General features: G+C 46.8%; 1 non-coding gene across 1 annotated transcript; it reads left to right on the forward strand.

Annotated features, from left to right (window-relative positions):
- The first annotated feature begins 13,326 nt into the window (after positions 1-13,326).
- On the forward strand, positions 13,327-13,427 carry LOC138461921 (small nucleolar RNA U13). The gene has a single exon (XR_011264531.1). It is a non-coding gene; the product is annotated as a small nucleolar RNA U13 (small nucleolar RNA).
- The last annotated feature ends 1,781 nt before the right edge of the window (positions 13,428-15,208 follow it).

Here is a 15,208-nt window from a genome sequence, read left to right on the forward strand (position 1 = left end):
ATGCCTTGGTTCGATCTCTGCACTTCAAGATGGAGACGCTCCAGTCCGTCATTCTGGTGGTGTCGAGAGGGGATTGTCTGGCTTCCCTCGACCTACAGGACGCCTATTATCATGCCCCATCTACCAGGGTAGCGGTTCCTGAGGTTTGCTGTGGGACAGGATCACTTCCAGTTCAGGGTTTTGCCTTTCTGTCTCAAGGTGGCACCTCGTGTCTTGGTGAAACTGTTGGCTCCCCTGGTGGCGTCCTTACACCTGGCCGGGGTTCAGGTGTCCCTCTACTTGGACGATTGGTTGATCTGGGCCCACTCCCAGCTTCAAGTGGTGATCCATCTGCGTCTTGTCTGTTGTGCTATGGCCCCGTGAGTAGTTTCATATAAATCTCCCAAAGTCTCACTTGTCTCCCTCACAGACTGTTCAATTCATCAGGGCCTAGCAATGTACCAGGGAGGGTTGGTTTGGCACGTGCTAGACCGGGCCTCCCGGCTCTAGTCGCTTCTGAGTGTTCTCAGTTGCAGGTCTTGGGCTTCGGCCAGGGACCCTTTGTGTCTTCAGGGCCAGATGGCTTCCTATGTCTTTGTAGTCCCCTGGGCCTGGCTGCATTTGAGACCATTGGTGCGCCATCTGCTGTTCCACTGAAACCCATCATCCCTTCTGTACGACTCCCAAGTCTCAGGCTCTCCTGCCCTGTGGACATCTCTTTGCTGGTGGTTGGTCCTGTCTCATCCCCGGAGGAGTGTGCCCTTGTCCCCAGCCTTGCTGATCATTCTTTTTTTTGGTCAAATTAACCTTTATTTGTTTTAATTTTGCACAAACCATACAAGAGTCAAAAGTAGGAAGCTACAACATTGTACAACCACCGATACGTTTTGGGCCCTATTCATGGATAAATGTGCATTTCTCACATTAGTGCGCCGAGAATGACACTACGAGAGACTTGCACAGAATAAAAAATGTACGCCCTGCATATTCATGGAATTTACTGCACAAAGTAACTGTATTCTTAAGTCGTGTTCGGAATGCCCCGGAAACGCCCCCACACAAAGAATAAACAGCCAGAACAGCTACATTTTGTCCGCTCACGCTGGTGCGAATACAAGCACCCTTCAAACAGTGCGTGGGGTCCCCCGTGAGCAGGCCTGCATCTCGGGTACCCTGCGCAGGGTCCCCCGTAACTGTTGCATGCACCCAGACAACATGCGTATGACAATTCGTAACGCGGGTATAACTTGGAATATCTGCGTGCGAACCCCCGTAAACCGGCCTAACACCCCACTACACAGCGTCTGTGCACCCGTAAGTCCGATCAGAACCCGGTCTACGTGCAAGCGCCCCTAAATCCGACTGCAAACTCACCTCTGCACTGTGGATCCTATGCGCAAGTTTACTTACGCCTGCCTTCGGGTGGTGGAGAGATCGAGGGATTGGTAGAGTGTGTAGAAAGGGCACTCAGCCACTCACAGAGAAATCCACGCAAGTCCAATGAATATCCTGCGCATCCGATTCCATGAATCGACTAACGGGATTTTGCATGCAGTTTGGTGTGCAAGTACCCTATTTTCCGTGCAAATATTTTGATGAATCGGGCCCTTAGTCTCTTGTTCATAGCAGGTAATCACCCTGGTATTCCGCATCAGCTAGTTGGGGTGGGTGTAGATAGTAAAGGTCATGGGAAGAGATCCTGCATCGGATGGTGCCCAAAGTGGGGCCACGGGAGTATAATAGAATAACACTGGGCATACAAGGGCACGTTCAGACGATGAAAACAGGTCCCGGTAAGGGAACAGAGAACCAGCAGATGGCAATAACAAGCAAACATGAATACACATTGTTATTCACCAGCAGCTGCACTACGTCATCAATGGAGGCATTACACTCTCGCCGCTTGGTCCTTATCCCGTGTTGTCACCAGGTAGCTTCCCAGCAGGGATGGATTTCAAAAGCTTGTCAGCCCATTCTGCGTCCCAAAAAAGATATTCCTTTCCATTCAGGAAACCCTGAATTTGGCAGGTCGGAGTAAACCCTCTCTTACACCACGCTCCAGAAAAGCTTTCTTTATAGCATTCAGGACCCTCCTTTTCTGTTCAATGGCAGGTGAGAGATCTGGGAAGAGGTGGATTCTATGACCTTGATACTCCAATGTCTTCTTCTTCACTGCCGCTGACTTCAGTATCCTATCTCAGTCGCACGAGTGACTAATCTGCACTGGAAGAGTAGGGCCTCCAGCCGACGTCAGCTTTGATGAAGATGTAGATGTTTTTGAGCCTGTAGCATTTATCTACATATATAGGATCTTCTTCCACTTCAAGGTCCAAAGTTTCTGGAAGCCAGTTTGTAACAAATCTATTGGATCGCTCCCCTCGACTCCCATAGGGAGTCCAATGACCCGCAGCTGTGGAGTCTGCCCTGTATTTTCAAGACATTCAATTCTGTTTTCCACTGCCTTGTTACCCTTTACCACTGACTCCACTTCTAGGCTGATCCTCTGCACCAAGGGTAGAGTTTGTGAGCCCTGTGCCTCCAGATCGCTGGTCTTTTGTTTCAGAGTGGAGTCTGCTTGTCAAACTTGCCCTCCATTCTCGACATAGACTGCTTCATCCCACCTAATGCAGCGATGACAAGGTCTTGGGAAGCAGGCTTTTCTTGGCTGCGTTGTCCACTACGGGGTGCAAGAAAGTAAGTGACTTCAGGGGTGGTCTTTAGGGATGTGATTCTGGAAATGCATTGGAGGAACAGGGCCTCCCTGACCTTGTTCTGTAGTCCTTTTTTCGTGTATGTTCTGTGTTATTTCCTGGCCAGGAGTCCATGTGGGACTACTGGCAGTACAGTTCTTCCTCTTTTTGGTTTGGTGTACAGACCCTTGGGATAACCTTATGGCACCCATGGGTGGGGGTACAACCATGTGCCCCTAGTGTATGTTGTTTTTGGGCACCTGTGTGTGGCCCGTGGAGCAGGGTATGGGCTGGTGGCAGCTCCATGCTGAATTTGACAGGTGCTCTGTGTATCCTCCATTTTGGGATACCCAGGGCTTGCCATTGGAATCATTTGATTCCTAATAGGAGAGAAGATGGCCCCTATGGCCTCTTGCTTTCTATTGCCTGTTACCTTGTTTTTCCCAAAATCCTGGGAAACCCTGACTCTGTCCCTTCCCCCTGACTGGTTGTTGGGTGGAAGTTCCATATGTGGTATTGTGGGGAAGTCCAGGCCAGACCTGGCTTGAGCCTTCCCAGTGACTGTATGGTTTGGGTACACCCTTGGGGTAGGACCTGGGTGAATGGAGTGTGTGACCAATGTGCACTTCTTGTTATGGGTGTCTGGTTTCTGGTATGTGACACAAAGACTGAGACAGCCCTGCCTAAAACTGGGACGAATGCAGTGTGGAGTGCTGAATGGCAGAGTGCTTGTCCCAATACACATTCCTTGTTGTGAGTGTCTGGAGGGAGGAGAATGGCCTGAATGCACCGTGAGCCTGATTGGCTGCCTGCCTGCATGAATGCCCTTCTGAATGATTGGTTGCCTGAGTGTGACCCAGAATAATGAATGGGAGATCAACAGTATATCTGGGGGCCTCTCACTGATGGAAATCGTTCAGAAGCTCAAGTTGATACTTGATGCTTAACCTTGAAGCCCTCTGGAAGAAGAAGAATCGCTGCTGCAGTCCATAGCCAATCTGAAAGCTGCTGCGCCTTCAAGGAATTGATCCAAGAGAGGACCTGGCTAGGAGACCTCTCCCTGAGTTACGAGGGACCATCGTGCACCAGCTAACCTTCGCCGAAGCGCCCTGGAAGTCAGTCCTCGAAAGGCTGCTGAACGTAGATGGGGACCGCTGCGGAATCACGAAGCCCCCGGACATTGAAGTCCATCACCGTCGATGACAGCCATCGTTGACCGGAGCCGCAGTGCTCCTTTGCCCAAGAACACTTTGAACGAAGGACTCACTCGCTCATCACCGATGACCGCTTTGTCCCGCTGGAAAAAGTCAAGGCCGCCGATGACCGAGGAGAATACGCTGGTGGGTTTCTGGCCACCCGAAGACCACAGAGACGCCGACTACTCGATACCCTTGCTGGGCCTCAGCTTCCCGGTTTTGCACCAGGACTCCGTCCATGTGGGCCTGGGGAGTGGACGCTCATACCTTGGCCTGGCCTTCTTTATAACTTTCCTCCGATGGGTCATCAGCAGGATCAGGGTATCTCTGGAGGTGTTTATCTTGGTGGGCCCTTACTGGCCACGTTGGGTTGGTTCCCATGTCTTCTGGAGATGCATTTGGCTCCTTTGTTGATGTTGCCCAGTTGGCCATCTCCCTTGAGGGTGTACGGTCCCCCGTTGTCCTCGCTTATCTCATCCGTTGGGGGGTATGGAAATTGAGAGGAGGGTTCTGAGTGTGCTAGGCCTTTCAACAGCTGTTGGTGGGACAGTCCAGAGGGCATGGAGATCCTCTACTCTTAAGTCTTCCGTCAATTTTCTGTCTTGGTGTTCCCCGAGGGGTGTGCTGGCTCTCGGCTGTGGGCTGCCTGACAGTTTACAGTTTCTCCATGAGAGGGCTGACAAGGGGTTGGCCATCTCTACTCTCAGTTCTCAGTGGGCTGCCATTTGTGCCTTCCGGGATTCCTGGTCCCCTCCGGCTGGGGGGGAGGTTCTGGTTTCTAGACTCCTGAGAGGGGTGGCTCCAGTTGGGGATCCTACGTGGGACCTGCCCTTTGTACTGGCTAAGTTGCAAAATCCTCCCTTTGAGCCTCTGGAGGATGTTGAGCTGAAGTGGTTGACTCTCAAGACTACCTTTTTGGTGGCTGTCACTTGTACTTGCCATCTGGTGGAGATCGGGGCTCTCATGTTTTGTCCCCTGTTTTTGATGGTCCGGGAGGAGGCCTTGGTCCTGCGGTGTGACCATTCCTTTGTGCCTAGGGTTTCCACTCGGTTCCATTGGTCTCAGGAGGTTGTCCTTCCTGCCTTCTTTCCTGTTCCGTCCTCTCCTGAAGAGGAGGCTTGGCATTGCTTGGATGTCAAGCAGGTGGTCCTGCACTATCTTTCCCGGATCGACTCTTTCTGGATCACTGACCATCTCTTGGTCACCCTTGAGGCTGGAGGATGTGGCCGCAGGGCTTTCAATCCTACTAACAACCAGTGGATTAAATCAAGGTTCTTGATTCAACCTTTCCTATGATTCTGCGGGTATCTGCCCGGCGGAACGGGTCCAGGGTGTGTCCTTCCACTAGGGGGGGTAGCTGCCTTCTGGGCTAACCAGCGGGGGGTGCACTTACTGGACATTTGCCAGGCGGACACCTGGGCTACTCCCAACACCTTCATTCGTCATTACCGGCTCAACATGGAGGGGCCCTGTTCTTCTACCTTTGGGGTGGAGGTTCTGTGGCTGTGTCTGGTTGAGGTGGTGGCAGGGGTCTTCATCTTCCTGCTGATTTTCTTCCTTGAACAAATTGGTGGTGGGTTGGTTTAGCATTTACCTTGGTTTCTGTGTCTTTTGTGGTGTGCATGGGCATCCTTCCTGTTTTGCTTTGGTACAACTCATAGGTAAGTACTGGGACAAGGAAGAGGGACATGGAGGTAATGCCCGGATTACTTACCGGTAATATTAATTATTCCTAGTCCTACTCTGTACATCCCCCACTATTCTCTTGCTACGAATAATCCCTCTTCAAATTCCTTGTACTCGTTTTTAAATCGGTACATGTACTGCCACCCTCTATCGAGCTAACTCTGTCATCAGGCACCCCTCTTCTCCTACTGTTTGCCCCAGTACCCTACTTATTCCTTCCCTCTGTTTCCCCCACTGTGTTATGCACCCTGCTTTTCACTTTTTCTCTCTTTCTCTTGTTCACTAGAACATCCTCCATAAAGATGTCAAACATACTGCTCCTTTCAAATCTGCCCTCAAACTCTTCTTATGGCTGTATGGGGACTCTAACCAATCGCATCACCCCCTTGATCTGCCAATACCCAGTTGTACATTCTTTATATCTTACTATTTGAGCTGTACGTTATTATCGCATTCTGTAAACACTGTACGCCGCCCATTTTGCCATTCTGTGCTGTCCCCATTTCACGTTCTAACTTTTATCTTCACCCTCCTCCACCTGCATCAAGACTTACCTAATTATTACTTTGCCATCTTTATAGCCCTGTAAAGGGACTGCTCCATTTTATATTTATGTCCATATGTACATTGTTTCCGCTCCAAGTGCTCTTCTTGTTCAATAAATAAAATGAATATGTAGAGGAGCGATGTACACGCCACTTATGGAGCCCGCCCTCTCACCTCTGTCATATTGGAAGAACAGCAAGAAAGCACTGTGTATGACACCTGGTATCATCCCAATGCTGCATCGAAGATATGAAAGACGTTATGTACTCAGATAACCGTACCGAATGCACCCTCGAACTGATATGGTAGAAGGAAGTCTGCAGACACCACTGGATATAGGAGAACTATAAGTAAAGTCTGACAGGTGTAAAGTGACGTCATGAAGAGAAGAGACGAGGGTGCACTGAAACAATATACGAATGCTTAAAGAATGAAGATGTGACTGAAGTAAGAAAGTGAGCATGCATGTAAATATGAAGATATTATAAACACTGAGAATATAAGTGAGAAGAAATGCAGTAGATGTATATACGCTGAAACGCAAGGTAGATGAGACATATAGAAGCGTGTTAAACATAGGAAATATAACACGGGTAAAGCAGCCATGATGACAAAATGGACGTCGACTCTGTATAATAGTGTGCAAAATGCCTGATGGAGAGGGGCCAAGACTGCAGAGCTAACTGGTATTGGAATACAGATTTGTGCAGGAAAAAAGAATATTTGTTTGGCGCAGGATCAAATATGCCACAGCAAGAAGCAACTGCAAGGCACAAAAGGTGTCGAAGAGGATAAGCCATGTACGTAGGACATATTGCTCTTAGATTAGCTAAAGGAGTAAACATTTGTGAGTGTCAATTATTGAACAATCAAGGATGCAGAAAGCATATGCAAGATGGAGCAACCAAGTCTCATGAGGCCAAAGAGAGTAATAGCACCGAGTATAATTGAATCAAATGGCACTAAATAGGATGATAAAATGGACAAAATCATGGTCTGCTCACAAGTGGTGCAAGACCAGAAAATAATGGCTATTGATAAGGCTCCAGATGAACATAGCAATGTACCTTCAGTTCCTTTAAAGTTCTGAGGAAGAGGACGGTCAGCAAGGTCAACTACAAAGAAGAGGCTTTGGCTTAGGGCCTAACGGATGAGAGATGGTGGGCTGGTTGGCCAAGTGGGCAGTTGTCTGACATTGATCCCTGCACCTGGATTCTGTTTTGCTTACATGCTGCTAACGAGCCGAATGCCCAAGTTTGGAAGAGAGTGCCAAACAATCATGAGGGCCTATGAAATAGTGGATTAAACATTGTTGCAGAGCCAATCTGCTGCTTTTATTCTGCTATTATCTGAATTATACATAGTTAGAGGTTGTTCTAGGCGTGCCTACTCGATAAGGGGCAGCCAATGATGATATTAACACCTAAATAAGCTATAGGTATGTATGTTCCCTTAAACTATCCCTCTGCCCGATAGGTTTTTACTATTTGCCACGTAGGTTGATGTCATAGCTGACGTATATTGAGGCAAAAAGCTTTTGGGCCTCATTACACGGTAGGCGGTAACCATGGCGCTATTAGCATCATGGTTACCGCCGGTATTTTACCGTGTCCGCCTTGGTGGATGGCAGAATTACCGCCCTACTCCAAGGTGAGCAGGGGCGGTAATTCCTCATTCACCAAGGCCCTTCCCCATTCCCATTTTTGCCCCCATAGGGCATAATGGGAATGGGGAAGGCGCTAATTACCGTACCGCAAATTGCGGTAATATAAGTAGCACCAAGGTCCTGTTGCCGGTTCGTTTTTTAACGCCTGCTAAAAGCAGGCATTAAAGTACCAACCCGCAAAGGCACCTCGTAATAAGGCGGTAAGGGTTAAAGGTCACCGGTACTCTTACCAGTGACCGTTAACCCTTACCGCCTACCATGTAATGAGGCCCTTTGTGTAACTGAAATGTATTCCAGAGTGTGCGAGCTGCGATTTGTTATGCTTGCCAGATTTCTCTACTTTATTGAACAAATAATAAAGTAGAATTTTGCCATATTCTTTGAGTCTGTCCAGTTATTTGGGCCTGAAATCACTTATTGTGGTAATCCCATCCAGTACTTGGTACGCTCCAGGGGCTACTGCCTAAATACATTCTTCTGTATTTTATGGATGTTCCCATTAATGCATTATGCCAGCAGAAGACCAAGGCACTTTCCATCTGCATGTACACCAATTGGCTACTGGGCTTAAGGATGCTGTCAAGAGTGGGATGAAAATCAGGTCTGGCAAACAGCACCCTCAAAGTGAGCACGGAGCTCTGGTGAGAACTGTGCCCAAATTGCAACGGATTCCCACCCATAGTGGCCCGAATGTGGCCAAACTGGTCATGCCAATCATTTCTTGGTTATCATTATGATTCATTAGTATACTGAGCACAATGCCATTTGCTGCAGCCTGTCAGGTGTAATGAGGGCATGGATGAACCCTGATGTACCTGTGTGAAGGAGCAAGTCTTAGCCTTTAATGGACTGGCACCATTACTTGTCCCCTTGGAATCTGGCCAATGGATATGTTAGCAAAACAGAAGGCAGCATTTATAACAGTACAGCAAGTAGCCACAGCAACATCGCACTGCAAGAGTAGTATTTACATTCTATCACCCTAACCCCCACAGTGCTTCCCGCGCCCTTGGCACTGCCCTTCAGTGTCTCCCATTCTGTAATTTCTTTTTCTCTGTGCTGTCCTTTCTCATTCTGTCCCTCTATGCTAAATATAAAATGCAATGAACAACTGCAAACACCAAAACTATTGGCATTTTCAATACTTGTTATCTGTGGCACTCAGTCAATTCTCTCCTTCCTGATACCTGTCTGCATCAATCCACACCATGTAGCATACCTGCAGCCATAGGTGCCTTTTCTCATGGGGGTGGTGGTAATTGCTCGTATTATTGTGCACATAATGAACAATGAACACTAATGTGGTAAACGTATCACGGTTAGCAAGATCTTAAAGTAGGAAGTTGAAGCATGTGGTTCGTTTTCAAGATTTCTAATGGAGCACACAGGTACATTGTTTTGTAGCACAGGCATTGCTGTCACAAAGGCACACCGCCATCCCCATCGTATATAGATATTGTTTGCACAGGCTCCCTGGAGATCTCCTTATATGTGTACCAGCCATTGCAATGAAGTGGCTTCATTAGGAGAGGTACATGTTTTCCCTTCAGCTGCACAGCAGTAATCTGCATGCAGTGCCGCTGGTGTATCTTTTGTTTCCCATGAATACGATTGAGAATGAGTGAGTATGGGGGGTTTCACACATCAAGAAAAGGGAGAAAAAAAGGCTAAAATAGTGCATTTTACAGAAAACGTTCTGAGAGAAATTGGGTAAAAAGCCACACAATTTGCTATCAGTGTTGCTGGGTAACACAGCAAAAAACCCAATAGTTGTGAAATAACCAGCATTGCACACAAACTCTTTCAAGATTATTTCAAGACGGCCACAAAATATGCCGGTATAAACACACATTTCAATGCTGTCCATGCCAATGCATGTCCATGCTGGATGCACAAATATATGTCTGTATCCCCACATAAAAACATACTATTGTAGGTTTTGCCAGTATGTAATGACATGCTACAAAAAGAAAGCATGTAGAGACTGGTTGCACCAATGTAGGCCCTTATGGCGACGTAAGAACACTCATGTTGGCTTTACACTTGATGCTAGTAAACATGCTTTGCCACTGTAAGAAAAGCATAATTACTGTCCCACTATGTCCCACTAATGTAGGCTAGTATGGCCATGTTAAACCATTCATTATGTTGGCTTTACCATTAACGACAGTAAAGCAAATGCATGTCAGTCTGTGAAAGTTCTTTGGCTTCTGCGTCACATTTACTTGGCATATGGGCGCAGGAGTTGATTGCAATATTTTGATTTTATCCATAGCATCAGCTTGCAGATCTCTGGCCATAGATGTACGTGCCAGCATCAGAATTGTTTCCAGTGTTTTTTTATAGAAACTTTTTACGAAATGCAGGGGTTTCACATCTTGCAATAATTTGTGAGTGGAAAGCCTCCTCATTTCAATAGTTGTCAAAGTCACAATTCTTTATTTCTGTTTTCATCCTCATTTCAAAATTATCAAGTGTTTCCTCTTTTGCCTGAATGGTAGTGTGAAACACGTCTCTCTCATAATCTATATTTCTATGCAGGGCAAAGTATGTGTTCAGACAGTCTATCATGCCTATGAATGTTTTTATGGCCTCCTCCGGCATCTCTTATATCACATCACACACTGTCAGGCCTACGGAGTGCATCAACATGGCCCTCATGCATCTGCCTTCAGGCAGACTCATGCTCATGGCATCCAAATATACATTGAACTCTTTAAGCCATCTAGCCCATAGGGGCCTCAAATCCCTGGAATCAGTAATGTCGATAGGCAGGAAAGCTTGCAATTGAATGGCACCCCTCAAACGGTCAGATTGACTGACATGTGGTGAGGAAGACATAGTATGAACCAGAGAAGGTAGAAGATGAAATCTTGAAAGTGTTGCTATGTTTAGAAGGCGACTCCACAAGTCGTGCAAATTATTCTTCAGGAGGAGAGCAGTACCAGAGAAACCACACAGGAGGAAAGAGAAGTGGAAAGCTAAGTGGTCATTTCACCGCCTGCCAGAGGAAGGTGGAGTATAGACCACACCCCCAAGACCATCGCCTCGTGAGAATCGTCCCCAATGTGAGAGGAACAGAACAACAATGTGCAATGACTTTGTGATGGAGTAGTACCAGTCTGCTCAACAAAATTAAGTATGTGGGAATGCAGCTTCGCAAGATCACTTCGGGATCCGCAACCTCGCACGACTGCAATGTGAATGCGCATAGCTTGACGCGTGGAGCGTGAAGAAGAGAGCGACCGAGGGAGAAAGCGGATGCTCCCCGACGCTCCTTCTGTTTAAAGGCTTGGGTCTTTTATTAATATACTTAATGGATCTTAAGACAGCCACTCATCCAATGATTGTGTTCCTCAGTAGTGAAGCAACTACTGTGTTTATGTTGTGTTGTATTTGAAGCCACAACAGAAGCTCTGAGGAGGACTCTAGGGGTTATAGGCAGTGGTGAAAATTGGTTAATTTAAAGGGGGATCCCACAAGGGCCTGTGTGGGGGTGGAGTTTGGAGGAGAGGGTGAGGTTCCGAGGAGACAGTTCAGAGGAGGCGAGCTGGCAGTTGAAATCTGCTCAAAGGAAATGTTCAAAATAATAGTTTCAAAATGCTGCCGTTTCTTTCATGCTGCTTCTTTCCAATAACTACACCTGCAAAATATAACAGGTGCTCACCTTTTAAACCCAGCAATCTATAGTGCAATATTTCATGCAAAACAAAATATCCCAATATGAGACATGTGCTTTGATGACAACTTTGTGTGGTCTTGTGGGTAAGGGTCAACACTGGGAACGTGCAACCTGGGTGAAATCCTGGCAGCCAAACACTTCAGCAAGATTGCTGGCCTCAAAAACACCCAAGGATTGCTGTGTGAGCCCTCTGAAAAAAAGTGACACCATCCACCCACATGTATCCGTTCCTTGTGCCCTGAAAAGCAGCACAGGGCCACAATCAGGGAAAATAACTGCTCCAGTCTCCAGGATTGTAAACTCCCTCCCCACATGACATCCTGGGCAAATATTCACGACTCACTTGCTCTCTCATCTCCCCTCCTGACCCCCTTGTTTGGCTTTCAACTTTCAACAATGCTCTGCTTCATAAAAGGTGACCTGAAAAGCGCACAAACCATAATAAGGTAGGCACACAAATATATTTCAGGATTTATATATTTGTGTGCGTACCTTACCATGGTTTGTGCACTTTTGAAGCCATCTTTTATAAACTTAAAGAGAAAAATGGTAGGCAAAACATGTACGATTGTGACATTCCCCCCATCTTGACTGAGAGACTAAAAATACCAGAATCCTTGCTGGTACATATCACAAGCACCCATATTTGTGTGTGTTCCCTTATCAAAGCTTTTCACACCCTTTTCTCTTTAAGTTTGTAAACTTAAAGAGAAAAATGGTAGGCAAAACGTGTACGATTGTGACATTCCCTCCATCTTGACTGAGAGACTAAAAATACCAGAATCCTTGCTGGTACATATCACAAGCACCCATATTTGCGTGTGTTCCCTTAGCGAAGCTGGGGGCTCGGTAATGTGATCTGCTCTGCATGCGCTCACACAGAACAGATTTGATGACTGAGTCGCTAGGCGGGGGCTCAGGCAGGCCAGGTCCCGAGATCCAGCCAGGCACCTGATGCCAAATCTCGGACCCGGCAAGAGCCGGCTCATTGGCCAGCGGTGGTTATAGGGGGGTTTGCCCTTGTGATTGGTGCATACATGCCAACCCACCCGATTTAGGCAGGAGACTCACGATTTTTCAGTGAAAAATATTGTCATTTTTCACATTCTCCCGCCTTTGCCCAATGCCTATGTCAAACATTTTCATAGCTCTCACCTCACACGCTTTTGGCGGGTGTCACCCGCCTTGTAAACAGCAGACTCACCAGCCAAGCCTCCTGCATGCCCATTCGTTCAATGGGCCTCTCGCCCGCCAAAAATAAAATCGGGTGTTTTCAACCGCCTTTGTGACACAAATGGTTGAGAGCTATGCATTTTGTCTCCCGATTTTTCAGGCGAAATCTCCCTCCCATGTGGGTCGGAATGTTGGCATGTATATTGGTGGATAGCAGCACTTGTTGCTGGTAGAGCAGTCAAGTTTCAACTGCAAACAGACTGACAGCTTTAGGCAATTGTAGTTTTTGTTTTTATTTATTAAAACGTTATTTGTTATATTGCTGCTCGAGTTGTTAAGTAAAAGAGAAAGCATAATAGGAGCCTCTGGGTCTTGACGCAGAATCAATGTTTCCTTTTCTATAAATACTGCCATTTCATCATGGCCGCCAAACCTGAGAGGATGATTTTTTAGTCTCTTTTTGTTTTCTAATCTCTTAGTGGTCTGGATTGGATAGACTGGCCCACATAAATTTGCATATTCACTTAATGTCTTTCTCAGTAAAATGTCCTGTGGTAGACCCCGTATTATAGTTAACATCCTGAAACTGATCAGGTGTCACTATCTTGTGTGCAGAGTGCAAGGTTTACTTTATGTTGACAACGACCGCACCGTCACAATGAAAGGATCATCACCGCATCGTTATTTCGTTCAGAAGAAATCTGGTTGATCCTTCTGGTTCTTGAACGTGATGAGTGGTTTGTCACACGGCTGCGTGATATGTGTCGTCTCTACACTTTGTTACGACTTGGCACAGTACCCTTCTGATCAGGAACTGATGGGCTGTGATTTTATCTGTTGAAATGAAAGCGTGGACTTTAGGTTGTAGTTTTCGTGTGTTATGAATGGAGGTTCTGCAGTAGTGTTATGCTGGTCTACACTGTCCTACACTTTGCTATTCACTTAAATTGATTGCGATAAGCACGACAATGCACAAGTGCGGGTTCGGTTTCACGAGGAAGACGGGAATTGGTTCAAAAGTCAGTGCCAACAAAAGACGGATACAATCCCAGATATAAAATGAGACATGGACCTTCCACGTGTGGTGCAGTCCAGCCGTGCACGATGAGCTTTCCTGCATAAACCTGGCAGATTGCTAAATATATTTAACCCCTGCACACATGTAACTGCTCAGAATGATTGACCTTTTGTGGGTTTTGGCAAATGTTTGTGGCACAAGCCACAATTTTGCCAAAAACATTGCTACAAAACAGCGAGAGAGAGGGAGACGGGTTCTTAACAGAGAATATTTGGTTGGCATAGCAACCAGTAATGCCACGGAATGCCACATGTGTACCTCAACCCACCCAATATAGTATGTCTGCAGCCATGGGGGCCTTTTCATTTGGAAAGGGGATGGGGGAGGGAGGGGTATTTGCCCTTAATATTGTGCACTTAATGAATTGTTAACACTAATGCGGTAAAAGTATCACGGTTTGCAAAATCTTAAAGTGGGAAGTTGAAGCATGTGATTAGTTTGCAAGGTTTCTAAAGGAGCACACAAGTACATTGTTTTGTAGCGCAGGTGTTGCTATCACAATAGCACAGCCACATCCCTGCCAGAATTCTCACATCTAGGTGCAGTTTGCACAGGCTCCCTGGAGATCTGCATATATGTGTACCAGCCATTGGAATGAAATGCTTCCTTAGGAGAGGTACATGTTTTCACTTCAGCTGCACAGCAGTAATCTACATACAGAGGCCGCTGGTGGATCTTTTGTTTCCCATGTATAGGTATCACTATGGGAGGTTCTCACCCAACATAAAATGGGGAGGAAATGGTTAGAATAGTGCATTTTACAGCAAACATTCTGTGAAAAATTGGGTAAAAAGCCATACAATTTGCTATCCGTTTTGTAGGGTAACACAGCAAAAAACCCAGTAGTTGCGAAGTCACCAGCATTGCATTTTCATGATGCCCAGGCCCACAATTTATGCCGGTATAAACAAACATTCGTATGCTGTCCATGCCACTACGGTGTCCATGCTGGAACACAGATATGTGCCTGTATCCAGTGTTCGAAGTGAAGGGGAGCTGCTGGGAGTGGTGTTCCTATACTTTTCTTTTTTGAGTGTCACTGTTCTTATACTTCTATTTTAAAAAGAAACCGCTCCGGAGCGATTCCTTTTCAAATAAAAGTATAGGGCCGAGATGTCAATAAATCAGCACCCTGTCTGATGTTGCCTCTTGCAGGCCAAGGAAAAGGAGGACGCGCACACGGAGATGCTGGAACAACTTCTTTATTCACTCTCCGTAACATCAATACTGGCGCTTACCGCGCCTTACCCAGAAACCCCCTTTCTCCCTCGGTCCCCGTAACATGGCTCCGCCTCCACAACGGTGGGGGCAGCACTCCTTAACCCGTGAGTGCTTGGCAACATCACCCCCGAACAATATATTCAAACATCGAAATCAACATTCTTCAACAAGTCGCATAGGTTTTCTTACAACTCTCCGTGGCCTCTCATCTTGGTCACCTGGCTCTTGCAGTTCCGTGGTTCTCACTTCCCAGCTTGTCCCTCCTGGGTCTCCTCCCGGGTTCTGGAGAGG

Source organism: Ambystoma mexicanum, chromosome 1p, assembly GCF_040938575.1.
Source record: "Ambystoma mexicanum isolate Mex_15411 chromosome 1p, UKY_AmexF1_1, whole genome shotgun sequence".
NCBI classification, from domain to species: Eukaryota; Metazoa; Chordata; class Amphibia; order Caudata; family Ambystomatidae; genus Ambystoma; species Ambystoma mexicanum.